Source organism: Ictidomys tridecemlineatus, chromosome 4 (assembly GCF_052094955.1).
Source record: "Ictidomys tridecemlineatus isolate mIctTri1 chromosome 4, mIctTri1.hap1, whole genome shotgun sequence".
NCBI classification, from domain to species: Eukaryota; Metazoa; Chordata; class Mammalia; order Rodentia; family Sciuridae; genus Ictidomys; species Ictidomys tridecemlineatus.
In genome coordinates, this window is record NC_135480.1 from 200,739,647 (window position 1) to 200,756,558 (window position 16,912).

Here is a 16,912-nt window from a genome sequence, read left to right on the forward strand (position 1 = left end):
AGAAGAGTACAAAATGATAAGCCCTAGTGATGACAGCTCTCAGCGAAGCTCTGGTTCCACCTAACAAAGCTTAAAAGTTATACCTGAGAGGATCAAAACATTCAACATGATTTAACTATATCCCAGGGAAAATCTCAAGATTAATAGGAAAGAAAAAAAAAAAAAAATAAGGGGGCTGGGGATGTGGCTCAAGCGGTAGCGCGCTCGCCTAGCATGCGTGCGGACCGGGTTCGATCCTCAGCAGCACCACATACCAACAAAGATGTTGTGTCCGCTGAGAACTAAGAAAAAATAAATAAATGTTAAAATTCTCTCGCTCTGTCCCCTTGTCTCTCTCACTCTCTCTTAAAAAAAAAAAATAGCATTTAAAAAAAAAAAAAAGAAAGAAAAAAAATAAGTATCCATACCCCTACAGTGTCTGGCATCAAAGCAAAGATTAACAGGCATGCTAAGAAGCCAGGAAATGAGAGAACAATCCAGAAGCCAGGTGTGGTGATACACACCCATAATCCCAGCATTTTGGGAGGCTGAAGACAGGAGGATTTGAGTTTGAAGCTAGCCTCAGCAACTCAGTGAGACCCATCTCAAAAAAAATTGACATTAAAAATATTATAATTATAGGAATACACATATTTTTCTATAACAGACAGATAGTAAATATTTTAGGTTTTATAAGACATGGAGTCAATGCAGCTGGGTGCCATGCTCATGCCTGTAATCCCAGCAGCTCAGGAAGCTGAAACAGGATGTCAAGTTCAAGTCCAGCCTCAGCAACTCAGTGAGATCCTAAGGAACTTAGCAAGACTCTGTCTCAAAAATAAAAACTAAAAGGGCTTGGGATGTGTCTCACTGGTTAAGCACCCCTGGGTTCAATTCCTGGTACCAAAACCAAAACAACACAACAAAAACTACTCAATGTGGGTAGGTCCTGAACAGGCTGGTCACATGACAAACAGGCTATACAAACAACCAATAAACATATACAATGGTGGATGACTTCATTCATCATCAAAGTAACACAAATCAAAAGCATATTGCGAACCAGGCATGGTGGCGCATGCCTGTAATCCCAGCAGTTTAGAAGGCTAAGGCAAGAGGATAGAGACAGAGAGTTCAAAGCCAGCCTCAGCAGTTTAACAAGCCCCTAAGCAAATCAGCAAGACCCTGTCTCAAAATAAAATTTAAAAGTGGGCTGAGGATATGGCTCAGTGATTAAGTGCCCCTGGGTCCAATCCCCAGTACCAAAAAAAAAACACCACACATTGTGCTCCAGATCTCGGCTTCTAATACGATTCTCCAGTAAAAAGAACCAAGAATCTTCAGAGAAATGTCTGCATCCAGGACTGAGGCAAGAAATATACCAGATGATCCTAGTAGCGTCAGAAAGTAAGTTAGTGCTTAAAACAAAATCAACCTATAATGGTTGTTGCATGCCAAAAGGACATAGCAGCTAACTGAAAGGCTTCTTCAATGGTCAAAGCTGGAGCTATTAGAGCAACAAAATAAATAAAGCACTTCTGGATTATAACCCAAAATATAAAATAAATATCCATGAGTCCAGTGATAAAAATACATAATTAAATATGAAGAATTGAAATTAATTTCTGCTGATACTTTGCCCTCAAGGAAGTAGATTACAACTGTCAATGTGGACTGTACATAGTGACTTCTACTAAGTTCACAGGAAAGAAATCTGACAACCCCATCTCAACCATCTCATCAAAGTTAACATCAACTGTCATAAATCATGTACACAGCAGGTACCTTTGATATCATATGATAGGAATGGTACTTCACCTCTGTGGTCTTTCTCCCTGAAAGTCCATAACTTAAGGGGCTGGGGTTGTGGCTCTGTGTTAAGAGCGCTTGTCTAGCATGTGTGAGGCACTGGGTTTGATTCTCAGAACTACATACAAATAAATAAAAAATAAAGATCCACTGACAACTAAACAATATTTAAAAAATCTATAACTCAAATCAAATCATAAGAATAACAGATAAATCCCAACTGAGAGACATTCTACAAAATATTCCTCAAAACTATCAAAAGTAAGAAAAGTCTGAGAAATTGTCACTATCGAGAGAAACATGAGAAAATATGATAATTACATGTAATGCAGTACCCCGGGTAGAGTACCAAAAGGATATTAGACAAAAAAAAAATTTTTTATAGTTTTAGATGGACAGCATGCCTTTATTTATTTTTATTTGGTGCTAAAGATTGAATCTAGTGCGTCACACATGCTAGGCAAGCACTCTGCCACTAAGCTACAGCCTCAGCCCTGGACAAAGAATGTTTTTTTAAGTGGAATAAAGTATCAATCTTTGTTAAAAAAAAAAAAAAAATTTAGAAGTACATACAATCATATTTTGATGACATCTTGTGTTCTATGTTCATTTAAAAAGAAATGATAAATCCAGAGAGCATAAAGAAAGAAATAACAATTACCCAAAATTCCACTCTCTGAAGGTAATCATGATTCGAAGGTCATGGTTTCCATAGTGTATGCTCAGGCACCTCGTAGCACCACATCAAACTGACATTATATTGACAAATATTTTTAAATTTTTAGGGGAATACAGTGACATCTATCGGATAATACACAAAGTACAGGTAATTCAGTTTTTATGTTAACTCTACATTCCTTTTACTTCTGTCTTATCTTTGCGAAGCTTATTTTTCAGTGGCTGCTAGCTTGAAAAAAAAAGCTGGACGAGTGGTACACACCTATAATCTCAGGGACTCAGCAAGCTGAGGCAGAAGGATAGCAAGTTCAAGTTCAGTTTCAACAACAGAGCAAGACCCTATCTCAAAATTAAAAATTAAAAATAAACTGGGGATGTAGCTCAGTTGCAAAGTACCCCTTGGTTCAATCCACAGTATAAAAAAATAAATATTTATCTCATGTGACAAGCATATAGTACAAAAAATGAGGTAAACCCAATATGATTCCAAGGTGTGACAGCAAGTGTACAGTCCAACACACACACATTAATTGTGGTTATTAAAGAATTAAATAATTTTTTAACAAAACCACAGGTATACTATATACCTACTGCAATGGTTAAAATTTTTAAATATCAAGTGTTGGCTCTAGAAACTGGAACCTTGACAGAAATAGCTGAAAGGAATGTAAATTGGTACCACCACTTTAGAAAACTGTCAAAATTGACTTGACAATGCTCATTTTGAATGATCCAGAAACTCTTTAGATAAATAGCCTAAAACAACTCCTGCATATGTATATATCAGTATGTACTTTTAAAATGTTTCTGATTGCAATGTTGGTGATTTAGAAACAAATCAACTGCCCACATGTAGAAGAATGGACCAATTGTAAAACACTCAAGTAAACTGAGAATTAATGAAACACATCTAAGTGCACCAACATGAGTGAATCTCAAACTACTAATAATGAATGAAGAGAATGGAAGAAATATAAAGTTTAACAAATTTATATTTATTTATTTATTTATTTTAGTTTTAGGTGGACACAATATCTATATTTTATTTTTATGTGGTGCTGAGGATCAAACCGAGTGCCTCATGCATGCTAGGCAAGCACTCTACCACTGAGCCACATCCCCAGCCCTAAAACTTAACAAATTTAAAACCAAAAATATATTTACTGTTATATCCATACCATTTCTTTTTTTTTTTTTTTTAATATTTATTTTTTAGTTCTCGGCGGACACCCAACATCTTTGTTGGTATGTGGTGCTGAGGATCGAACCCGGGTCCCACGCATGGCAGGCAAGCGCGCTACCGCTTGAGCCACATCCCCAGCCCAACCATTTCTAATATATTTGCAATTATGTCCCATATGTAGAGTCACCTAATTTTTTTTTTTTTTTTTTTTTTTTTTGGTATTGGGGATTGAACACAGGGCTGCATGAGCCACCATGCCCGTGTCTTAAATTTTTAGCGGGGTGAAGGGTAGACTGGTGATTGAACCCAGAGGTATTTTACCACTGAGCCACATCCCCATCCCTTTTTATTTTTTATTTTGAGGCACAGTCTCACTAAGTTGCTGAGGCTGGCCTTGAAGTTATGATCCTCCTGCCTCAGCCTCCTAAATTTCTGGGATTATAGGCATGCACCACTACACCTGGCATCATCATCTTTTTTTTTTTTTTAATATTTTGTAGTTGTCAATCGATTTTTAACTTTATATTTTTATTCATATGTGTTGCTGAGGATCGAATCCAGGCCCTCACACATGCCAGGCAAGGGCTCTACCACTGAGCCACAACCCTAGCCCCATCGTCTTCTTTAAATTATTTTTCTGGTACTGGGGATGGAACCTGAGTCTCAAGCATGCTACATAGGCACTTTACCACTAAGCAACACCATCAGAATGCGCCCCCCACCCCACGCTTTTTTTTTTTTTTGAGATAGGGTCTTGCTTAATTGCCCAGACTTGCCTCAAACTCTGTTCTCCTGCCTCAGTCTTCCAAGTAGCTAACATTACACACATTTACCACCATGCCCAACTTTTTAAATGCAAGGTAATGAAAATAATGGTGAATGCCACAGAAAAGAACATCAGGACTTCCGAGGTACTGAAAATATGTTATTTTTTAATATAATGATATATTATATTATTTTTAATATAATGATAATAAACCTCTTTGTTCCAATGGGAACAAAGAGGTTTATTATCATTCTTTAAACTGTACATGTCATGCATACTTTTTTGTATATTATATTTCATTTAAAATAATTACAAGTAATAACTTGCAGTATCACTGCCTAATCTATCAGTAAATCCCTGATACTAACACTATAAAGAGGTCTAATAACAAGCATCAGTCCACTCCATTCTTGTTTAGAAATCTCTCCATTACCTCCTTCCTAATCTTTTCTGTCATTTTGGTCTTCACTTCTTCAGAGACTCTTTAATCCTGGAGAAATCTAAAACACGCCTATTTTAATTCCTTAGTCCCTTTAGCCTTCCCAGCATCCCCCCCTGTGCTGAAGTTCTTGGGAGTGCTGTTCATTCTGGGGGTGTAATCCATTTCAGATTGCACCTTTTCTGCTGATTCTCCTTCTCCCTTCCTAGTCCGAAAATAATAACACCCACACTAGGAGGAGCAGCAGTAGTAGTGGTGACTAGAAGTAGAAATGAACAGTCAGCATCTTGTGGGAGGAACTATCTAAACACTTTACACTCACAGATCATCTAGGAAGTAGACATCATTGCTTCACAAGAAGCTGACTTACAAAGAGGATATTGCCTTACAAAGCTACACACCTGGCCTGAATCAATCCAAAGTCACTGCCTAGTATTAAGATACACATAACCTTCTAAATTAGAACACAATAATGGAGTTAGCTGGACATGGGTGTTATTGCCCAATTTGTACTTTCTTTAGTAAACAATTCAAAATATAATATGAAAAATGCAAATCAATGAGGTAATAATAATCAATAAAGGGAAGAAATCCGGTACAGTGGCACACAACTGTGATTCTAGCAACTCAGAAGTATGTGGCAGAAGAATCACAAATTCAAGGTCAGCTCAAGCAACATAGTGAGAACCTGTCTCAAAACACAAAATAAAAAGGGCTGGGGATGTAGCTCAGTGGCAGAGTACTCCTGGGTTCAATCCCCAGTCCTGAAATAGGTAAGTAAATAAAATAAGGGAAGAGGACACCAAATCCATTTTTCCTCTCAGAAAACTAACAATGCTCCTGAAGGTAGAAACATCTTGTTTTTTAGGGTTGAAGCAGTCTGATACATAGAGTGATCTCAACATTCTGGCAAACAGAATTATCAATCCAATTATCTATTGCTATACAACTTAGTGGCTTAAAACAGTCTTTTACTGTGCTCCTGAGTCTGCATTTTGAGTAGGATGTGGCAGGGACAGTGCATCTCTGCTCTCCATGGCACCCATGGGGCACTTTCATGGGGATCTGGAGGAGTGGGATCTGATTTTAAGAAGCTTATGCATGTGCCTGGCAGGCAGATGCTGGATGTCAGCTGGGAGCTTCATGGGACTAAGGGACAGAAGTTTTCAGTTTGTCTCCCATCCGGGCCTCTCAGGACTGCTTGGGTTCCTCACACCACAGCATGCTAGGTGGTTCCAGAGCGAGTGTACCAAGAGAAACAGGCAGAAGTACATGGCATTTTTATGACTCAGCCCCCAAATCACATAGCATTATTGGAGCCACTAACATGTCATTAGTGGAAATAGTTATGAAGGCCTGAATGATGGGAACAGTCTTCATGAGATGGGGAGCAGTGTCAAAGTCACATTTTAAGTAAAACATGTAGATTGAAAGACACTGCTATAGACATCCTTGAGTAATACAATCCGTCATACCAACGGAACAACTGTAGGTCAGAATATACCAAAGCTAACCTTTTGTTAACAGTATTTATTGGTTTTTATTAAGTAGGTTTTTTCATTTAAAGGCAAAGGGCAAAGCTGGGCATGGTGGCACTCGCCTATAATCCCAGCGACTATGGAGGCTAAGGCAGAAGGATTGGGAGTTCAAAGCTAGCCTCAGCAATGGCAAGGTGCTAAGCAACTCAGTAAGACCCTGTCTCTAAATAAAATATAAAATAGGGCTGGGGATGTGGCTCAGTGGTTGAGTGCCTCTGAGTTCAATCCCTGGTACCCACCCACCACCCCCCCCCCCGCAAAAAAAAAAAAAAGCAGCAGCAGCAGCAAAGAGCAAAGAGATGGAAGACAATAACCTGGAGTTTCTGCTCTCCTGTAACTAAATTAATCCAATTGCCTACTAGTAACTATCTTCACAGTCCAACTGTAATAGAGAAAAAGAGAAGAAAAAGTAAATAATTCCCCAGAATTAAAGTAATAAGGCTGGGCAGAGTGGTACATTCCTGTAATCCCAATGACTGAGGGGTAGGGGGTTGAGGACAAAAGATCATCAAGTTCAAAGCCAGCCTTGGCAATTGGGTGAGTTCTGGTCTCAAAACTAAAACTTAAAAAGGACTGGGGATGTAACTCAGTGGGGAGTGCCCTGGTGTTCAGTCCCCAACACCACACAAAAAAAATAAATAAAAAGAACAAAAATAAATAAAAGACAGGCTGGAATTGTGACTCAGTGGTAAAGAGCTGGCCTGGCATACATGAGGCACTGGGTTCAATCCTCAGTACCACATAAAAATAAAATAAAGATATTGTGTCCACCTACAACTAAAAATTATATCCTTTAAATAAAGAGAAATAAAATAAAGGAAATACATGAATTCCCACTAAAAATTAAACATTAAGTTGGATGAACCTTTTGACACCACTTAGTTCTAGCCACTACCAGAAAACAGATGTCCTCATTTAAATTTCAATGAAGATCAGGAAAACCTCTTACCTTTAATAAAATTCTAAAACAAGAAATTTTTATTCGTTCATTTGATTTTCTGATGTTAGTAATGGTAACAACCTTTTAAAATGAAATAACATCAGGGCTGGGGTTGTGGCTCAGAGGTAGTGCACTTGCCTGGCATGTGTGAGGCACTGGGTTCAATTCTCAGCACCACATATAAATAAATAAATTAAATAAAGGTCCATCAACAAGTTAAAAAAATAGTTACTTAAAAAAAATAAAAACATTAAATTTCCTTAAGCTAAAGGAAAAGCTAAGGTATCTGCATCCTGTTTCAAAGTAGGGTTTACAGGGAGAGACAACAGATTATATAACAGATGTTGGGAAGACATGAACCAAACCCCTTGAGCATGTAGACAAGCACAGTGACAGGAACTCTGTCAGCTCTGGAGATTTCACCAGCATGGGTGCTACCTGCTCTACAAACGAGTTCTTACACAGGCTCCAGGCTGAAGCTCCAGTCCTCTTTTTATAAACTATAGCAAAACATGGCTCCAGAGATCATTCACTCCAGTGGTTCCCAGTGTTTTCAAAAGCAAGGACCTCTTTTCAAAATGAAAATTCTAGCCAGGGGGGCTGGGGTTGTGGCTCAGGGGTAGAGCGCTTGCCTAGCATGCATGAGTCACTGGGTTCAATTCTCGGCACCACATACAAATAAATAAAGGTCCATCAACAATTTAAAAATAAATTAAAGAAAAAAAAAATTCTAGCCAGGCTGATGGCAAGTACCTGTAATCCCAGCGGCTCAGGAGGCTGAGGCAGGAGGATTCGCAAGTTCAAAGACAGTCTCAGCAACTTAGTGAGGCCCTTGAACTTGTGATCCTCCTGCCTTAGCCTCCTCAGTCCACAGGCATGCACCACCACACCTGGCCCTTTTCCCTCTTTGTAAGTTGATTATCTCAGGTATCTATTACAGTGACAGAAAGTAACTAAAACACAGGCACAAATGCTTTCAAAGCCTGTGGAACACATAAAGAGAAGACTTAGGAGGAAAGAAACCCAATAAGATTGCAGAGAGTGGTGGGCTGGGGTTGTGGCTCAGTGGTAGAGCACTTGCCTAGCATGTGTGGTGTACTGGGTTCGATCCTCAGCACTGCATGTAAATAAATAAAATAAAGGTCCAACAACAACTAATAAAAATATTAAAAGAAAAGGAAGTGGGCTGGGGATGTGGCTCAAGCGGTAGCGCGCTCACCTGGCATGCGTGCGGCCCAGGTTCGATCCTCAGCACCACATATAAACAAAGATGTTAGGTCCACCAATAACTAAAAAATAAATATTAAAATTCTCTCTCTCTCTCTCTCTCTCTCTCTCTCTCTTTCTCTTTAAATAAATAAATAAATAAAAGAAAAGAAAGAATGCAGAGTGGTGTCTTGCCCTAGAGGGAAATGTTTCCCAAACAGCTGCCAAGTTCATGAAAATCTAAGTCCCTCTCCTTTTGCTTAGCTTTTGGTGAAGATGATCATATCAGAATAGATCACAAAGCTAGTAACATGGAAGCGATGACAGGTTTGGAAATCAGAAAGCAAGGCCATAAAAGACTAGGCTTATGGCCAGGTGTGGTGGTACATACCTGTAATCCCAGCAACTCGGGAGGCTGAGACAGGAGGATCACAAGTTCAAGACCAGCATCAGTAATTTAGTGAGACCCTATCTCAAAACAAAAAAATTTAAAAAGGACTAAAGATGTACACCAGTGGTAAAATGCCCCTGGCAGTAACAACAACAACAAAAGCAACTAGGCTTGTGTATTAGTTGGTTCTCCAGAGAAACAGAACCAAAAGAGATTTATTATAAGGAATTGACAAATGTAATTATGGGGTTGAAAAGTCTCAAGATCAGCAGTTAGTAAACTAGAGACTTAGGAAAACCAATGGTGTTGTTCTAGAACAAGTCTGAAGGCCTGAGGCCCAGGAAAGCCAATGGAATAAGTTCCAGTTAAAAAGCCAAAATTTTGGTTTGAGCCCAAAGTCGGGAAAAGACCAATGTCCCATCACAAGGAGTTAAGTGGGAGAAGTTGTCTTACTTAGTCTTTTTGCTCTGGTCAGGTCTTCAAATGATTAAATAAGTCTCATGCACATGAAGGAGGCCAATCTTATTTACTCAATCTTCTGATTCAAATGTTAGCCTCATCCATAAAACACCTTGAACAACATTCCAAATATCTGGGTACCCTATGGCCCAGTCATGTTGAAACATAAAATTTACCACCACAGTTTCCTGGACTTTACAAGTCTGATTTGACTTATGTTACAACTACTCCTAGACTGTCAAGAAAAGGATGACGAGAGTTTATAACCTGGTGACAAACCCAAGTAGGGGACTACTTCCCAATATGAGGCAGGAGAGCAGGGAGGGCAATGTCTGTGAAGTGAAGGCAAATGGTTCATTTGCTCAGTTTTAGGACAGGCACACATCACTGCCGGAAACTGAACTGCCCTTCAGTGCCTGGAATCAAAAGATACCTGCTTCCAAAACACACATAAGCTCTTGCTCTCACTCTCCTGTGCACATATGCGTGCTAGCACTCTCTCTCTCTCTCTTTCTCTGCCCATGAGAGGCCTACCCAGAATGAGAGAAAACTTAAGATACTGGGTCCCTTGGGTACAGTACTAGGAAAAAGGAGACTCTCCAAGGAAAATCTCAGGCTCACATAACTCAGCTTTCTGAAGCCAGGACAATGAGTCAAACTTCTGGCCAGAACTACAGACATCTCCAGGCTCAACCAGATTAAGGGGATCCCCTTCCAAGTTTGCTGGTATGAGCCACTCAAAGGGCTGCCAGCAAACTGCAGAAGATCCACGCTCACTCTTGTGTCTGTTGGCAGGCCTCACTTCCTCACCACATGGCCCTCCCCTGGGTGCCTGGTTTCCTCCTCTCCAGAGCTGTTTCACATAATGGTAGTGGGCCTTCCCCAGAGCAAGTTGAGAGTGGAGAGAGAGAGGGAGAAAGGGGGGGGGGGGATGCAAATGAAGAGAGAGACAGAGAAACAGAAGGGGGTGGGGGACCTCAAGGTGGAAAACAATCTTTTTTTTAAACTCCAAACTAGGAAGTGTGTCCCATAGCTCTGCTGTGTCGTATTCTCTAGAAGTCACCAAGTCAGTCCACATTCAAGGGGAGAATTAAGCTCCACTTTTTAAAGAAAGCAAAATCAAAGAATTTATGTATAGATCTTTAAAAAAATCACCACAGAGACCCAAAGAATTCAGGAGGGGGAAGAAGGTCACTGGATAAGTTATGGAGGCATCAGTGGGTGTTTATTCTCATTGTAGTCCCCAGTCCCCAAGAGTCCTCCTATTTGCTTCCTCAAGGGAGGTTTGTGTTTGTTTTCTGAAAATGTGATCTCCTTGAGGAGTATGCTGAGGAAAGGGTGGAAGGATGAGTGTCTTTGAGGGGAGAAAGAAGGAAAAGGGAGTGATTTACCTAGGAAAGGGAAGAAAATCTTAGGGACCCTTCAAAGAAGGGGCCTTGCAACCTCATTTCCAGGCAGTGCTGTAGATACAAGGCAAATCCTTCCAGGAAAATGGGCACATGCTGTACTAAGGAAAGCCGAAACCCAGACTCCAGAATCCCACGGATCTCACACCTGAGGGTGGCCACAACCATCAAGCACCAAAGTACAAAGACTCACATCTTCTTAGATGACATACTTACTGGACACAGCCATATGGACTGAACACTCATCTTCTACCCTTCTCCTGGCTCCTCCTAAGCCTCTCAGATTCCTAAGGAGAAGTGGTTGCCCATTATTAATCACTGAGACTGAATTTCTCATCAGTTTGCTGGAATTGGGGAGTTGGAGAGAACGGGATTGGATTTAATTTCACTTAAAGGAAATAAAATATTGTACATTTCCTGGTTATCTGATTTTTTAAACTAAGATTTCTGCTTGCTATATATATGGTCATTAATGTACTAAACTAGGGATATATTTTACAAACAAGGAATTTTGGGGGTTTCAAAGTAAGCTCCAAAAAACTATTCCATCAAAATATTAAGATTTTTTTGCCAGCTATGAGTGCACACACCTGCAATCCCAGCAACTCGGGAGGCTGAAGGAGGAGGTTCACTGACACACTCTTCACTCAAGATAGCCCAAATAAATTCATATTCACCCTCCCAAACTTGTTCTTGCTCTACATCTGCTGCCTCAATTCAAAGCATTCCCATTCAACCTATTTATTTATTTTTTTAGTTGTAGTTGCACACAATACCTTTGTTTTATCCACTGAGCCACAATCCCAGCCCTCAAACCTATTTTTTTTAATTTTTCTTTTTTTAGTTATAGATGGACACAATACCTTTATTTATTTATTTTTATGTGGGGCTGAGGATCGAACCCAGTGCCTCCACACGTGCTAGGCAAGCGCTCTACTGCTGAGCCACAACCCGAGCCCTCAACCTATTCTTCAAGCTAAAAACTCCTCAATATACTGTGAAAAAAATTAAAAGGCGAACAAGCTATAGATGGGAGAAAATAACTGTAAAATATATACCTGATTTTAAAATTGTTTCCAGAATACACAGAAAACACTTTTGACAAACAAGGAAGACAAAAGTAACTAAAAAAGAAAAAAAAAGGCTTAATACCTAATCAACTAATTTTAAATTACCAACATTATCTGGATCTTGTTTGAACAAAATATTTTTTAAAACTGGCCAGGGGCCTTGGGCTGTGGCTCAGCAATAGAGTGCTTGCCTAGCACACATGAGGCACTAGGTTTGATCCTCAACATCCGATATAAATAAAAAAAAAATAAAATAAATAAAGGTATTATGTCCATCTACAATTAAAAAAAAAAGGACTGGGGATGTAGTTCAGTGGTACAGCTCCTCTAGGTTAAACCACAGTGCCACCAAAAAAAAAAAAAAAAAAAGATTTCTTACCTTTCAACAATAAATGCTGAAATCTTTACAGATGAATAAGGTAATATATGGAATATGCTTCAGATGAAACAGGGAGTATAAAAATGAAATAGGATTAAGTCCACAATTATTACAGCTGGATGAAGAACAATTCAGGTTCATGCAGGTAGTATTCTCTACTTGAGATTTACACCTACACTTACATAAAAGTGGAAGTGAAGCCTTGGGCACTAGCTTGCTTAACCTTCTGGCTATGGGGCACTCCACCCTCTAAGGAGACCTTGAACATCTGTGACATCACTGCTTGACTTTTCTAGGTTTCATTCTTAAATATTGCCATGAAAATGCTACATACTGACCATGCCATCTTGGCTTCTGCAGAATATGCTTTCACAGAACTGAATCTGGCACCATGCCCTAGTTTTCACTAACACATACTACAAGAAACAGCTCCACCAAAACCACTGCATTGGCTGCAGGGATGCTGCCGAGGCGCACTCTAGCACAAAGATGCAGAGGAGAGTCCTGTGTTTTAGTGTATGCTCAAAAACATTCTCCCAATTTTCCATTTAAGTCCCTCCAGAATCTCAGTTTCCTAACAGAGCACAGAGATCTATCTCCTAGAGATTACACTACCCGTCTTGCCCTAAGGTCAATTCCCAGCACAAAGACCCTGCAAAGAGAGAATACTGCAGAGAAAGAGAAAACAGTTTGTTCTATTTCCACAGAGTTACTGTTTTGGTACAAAAGGGAATTGAACGCAGGGGCACAGTGCCACTGAGCTACATCCCCAGTCCCTTTTCATTTTTTGATACAGGGTCTCACTAAGTTGCTTAGGGCTCACTAACTTGCTGAAACTGGCCTCAAACTTGTGATCCTCCTACTTCAGCCTCCAGAGCTGTTGGGATTACAGGTGTGTGCAAACACACCCAGCTATTTCCACACAATGTTACTACAACATTCTGTTTCTTTATATTTCTCTCAACATGCCCTCTCCTGGTTATTTGGTTCATTTTCATAACTTGGATCACCAAGTGTTTGCTGATGACTTCTTCTGGGCAAAAGGCTCCTATTTTTACAGAATTTTGGACTGCCAAGGCCCCATCCCACACTAATTTCTCTTGCCACAAGTTCATTTATTAGCTCACTAGTTTGTTGTTGTTGTTGGTCTGGGGATTTAACCCAGGGGAACTTTACAGAGGTACATTCCCAGCCCTTTTTTATTTTTTTTGAGGGGGGGCAGGGGTGTTACCAGGGATTGAACTCAGGAGATTCAACCACTGAGCCACATCCCCAGCCCTATTTTATATTTCATTTAGAGAAAGGGTCTCACTGAGTTGCTTAGCACCTCACTTTTGCTGAGGTTTTGAACTCATGATCCTCCTGTCTCAGCCTCCCGAGCCACTGGGATTACAGGCATGCGCCACCACACCCGGCCTTTATTTTTTGAAACAGGGTTTCACTACATTGCTGAGGACCTGAGCTGCTGAGCCTGGTCTCAAACTAATGATTCTTCTATCTTACTCTCCTAGGTTGCTAGAATTACAGATGTGTCTCACAACACCCAGATGGCTAACAAGTTTTACTGAGCTAAGCACAAAGAATATGTGTATGTATGTGTGTTTGTGTGTGTGTTGTTGTTGTTGTTCTTATGTTGCTGGGAAATGAACCCAGAGGTGCTCTACCTCTGAGCTACATCCCTGGCACATTTTTAAATTTTTATTTAATTTTGAGTGAACCCAGGGACACTCAATCAGTAAGTCGAATTCCAGCTCTTTTTTGTATTTTGTTTAGACAAGGTCTTATTGAGTTGCTGAGGGCCTTACTAAATTGCTTTGAACTCACAATCCCTCTACCTCAGCCACTGGGTTTACAGGTGAGGTACACTGCACTGGTCTTTTTTTTTTTTTTTAAAGAGGGTTGCTCTTTATTTATTTATTTATTTATTTTTTAAAGAGAGAGAGAGAGAGAATTTTTAATATTTATTTTTTAGTTCTCGGCGGAACTAAACATCATTGTTGGTATGTGGTGCTGAGGATCGAACCCGGGCTGCACGCATGGCAGGCGCTACAGCTTGAGCCACATCCCCAGCCCTTTTTTTTTTTTTTTTTTTTTTTTTTTAAATTTTTGAGATAGGGTCTCATTAACTTGCAGAGACTGGCATCAAAACTGTGATACTCCAGCCTCAGCTTCAACCTCCCAAGTCATTGGGATTACTGGCACACACAGCACAAAGCTAAGAATGTATGATTTCTACTAGGACCAAAACAATGCTAGGTACAAAGATGAACCAAGACAAGGAAACAAAGGTTTCAAGGACAGCTAGGATGTGGCTCACTGATACCATGCTTGCATGAGGCCCTCAGTTCAATTCACAGCACTGAAAAAAAGGAATTTTTTTTCAAGGAAATAATAATAATAGGGCATGGGGTGCCTTTTCAGACTGTTCACTGGCAGTACCCCAACTAGGACTGAGACGCATTCTGAGAAGCAATCTTTAAAACCTCAATGGCAGAGCACTTGCCTAGCACTCATAAAGCCCTGGGTTTGATCCTCAGCATGACCAAAAAAAAAAATTTTTTTTAAACACAAAAACCCCACTACTATGTTTATCATTGGAATTGTTTCCCCACAAAATCAGTGTCCCCAGTATGAAGACCCCTAAGAAGAATGTGTCTCAGGTTTAACAGTCAAACAAAAAAGTTGTGAGGCTGGGGCTGTTGCTCAGTGGTAGAGTGCTTGCCTAGCATGTGTGAGGTACTGGGTTCAATCCTTAACACCATATAAAAACAAATAAAATAAAGGCACATTAACAACTAAAAATATATGTGTGTGTGTGTGTGTGTGTGTGTGTGTGAACACATACACATATACACATTTTTTTTAAAGTTGTGCCAGGCACAGTGATATATGCCTGTAATCCCAGCAGCTCAGGAGGCCGAGACATAAGGATCACAAGTTCAAAGCCAACCTCAGCAAAAAGGGAGACACCAAGCATCTCAGTGAGACCCTGTCTTTAAATTAAATACAAAATAGGGCTGAGGATGTAACTCAATGGTCAAGTACCCCTGAGTTCAATCCCCCATACTCACCCCCCACAAAAGTTGTGCTTCTTTTGAATATACATTTGATTTTATAGACACCATGAATCTGAAAAATGAGCTTTATTTAATTCTTCCCTTTGCTCCAGGAAATTCAGAGGTAGTTAATGGAATCTACATTAGGTAACTGTAGAGTACTTTCTGACATGTATACTAATTTTGCCTCTGCTTTAATTTTATTCTTCTCTCATTTCTTCTTTGTTGTAATCTATTTGTAATCCTCTAGAATGTACAGACTTTAAAGAGAGGTGAGAAAAGGTATTTGAAACTGAGCATGGTGGTACATACCTATAGTCCTAGCTACTCAGGAGGCTGAGATGGGATGACTGAAGTTGGAGGCCAGCCGGGGAAACTTAGAAAGACCCTGTCTCAAAATAAAAAAGGACTGGGGGTATAGTTCAGTGATATACTGCCTGCCTCACACATATAAGGCCCTAGGTCCAATCCCCAGTATTACAAAAAAAAAAAAAAAAAAGAGAGAGAGAGAGAGAGAGAGAAAGGGAGGGAAAGGAAAACTGTATTTGAAATGTGATTTTTTTCTAGACAGGGATCTTGCTGTGTTGATCAGCAGGCCTGGAATTTGAAATCCTTCTGAGTATCTGGGATCCATGGTGTTTGGCTTGATCATTGCTTTTCAACACAAAATTTATTGTGTATAGAAATTTCTATGTGCCAGGCACTATTCTAGACACTTTACAATCCTAGAAGGGTTGAACTATTATTATTTCCACTATATAGCTGAGGAACCTGAGAATCAGAGGGTTTATAACTTACATATGATTACAACTTGTACTTGACAGGTGGATTCAAATTCATGTGTAATGGCAAGACCATTACAAATAAGTGTACATACAGGATATCACTGGAGGGAATTAAGAGCAGAGAAAGGAAAGGGAGAGAATGGGGAAAGCCCTCATTGAGGAAGTGATGTGTGAGCCAAGTACTAAAGGAAAGAGTTTATCAAAGAGTAAGGAGAAACTATTCCACAAAGAAAGCAGTCATGTACAAATACCCAAAGCAGAGAGAATATAAGTTCTGGAAAAAGCACACAGAACCTGCATTCAGCAATTCATTCATCTTAAGGGTTCATCAGAAAGTAAAAGCATTTAAGAGTAGATAGTTAATATATTACTGAGAATTTCTATGGCCTCAGTAACCTATGGCTAGAAAGGTAGATGGAAGTAAAATAAAGTCAGCCCTTTAATAAAGCTAAAATTATGTTCAGTAATTTATTATAATTAGGCTAAAACTAAGTCTGAATTATGTTCAATAGCAATAGGGAACCTCAGAAGATACCAAAGAATGAGAAATACATGATTGACTTATACAGAATAGTGAATAAATTACTGATTGAAAGGTACGGAAACCAGATAGAAAGCTACTATAAGAGGCTGGCAGTGGGGTTAAACCAGGCCTGTCCAAAAGAAATACAATGCAAACCATATGTGCAATTTTTTTTTTTAATTTCTTAGTGGCTGCCATGAGAAAAAGTAAAAAGAAATGAGTGGAAATTATTTCATTGATATTACAATTTATTGAATCTGATATACCTAAATATTATGTCTCAAATTTGGACTAAGAAATTTTAC

The 16,912-nt window shown here is 39.5% G+C and overlaps 1 protein-coding gene across 6 annotated transcripts in view; it reads right to left on the minus strand.

The window, feature by feature from the left end:
• The window catches only part of Scai (suppressor of cancer cell invasion), a 147,382-nt gene that overhangs the window by 128,090 nt on the left and 2,380 nt on the right, over nt 1–16,912 (minus strand). The window contains exon 3 of one of the 6 annotated variants that reach the window (XM_078048200.1): nt 11,011–11,081. The exons of the other annotated variants lie outside the window; for them this stretch is intronic. The gene's annotated coding sequence lies outside the window, so the exon portion shown is untranslated. The remainder of the gene's footprint in view (nt 1–11,010; nt 11,082–16,912) is intronic. 6 annotated transcript variants of the gene reach the window in all.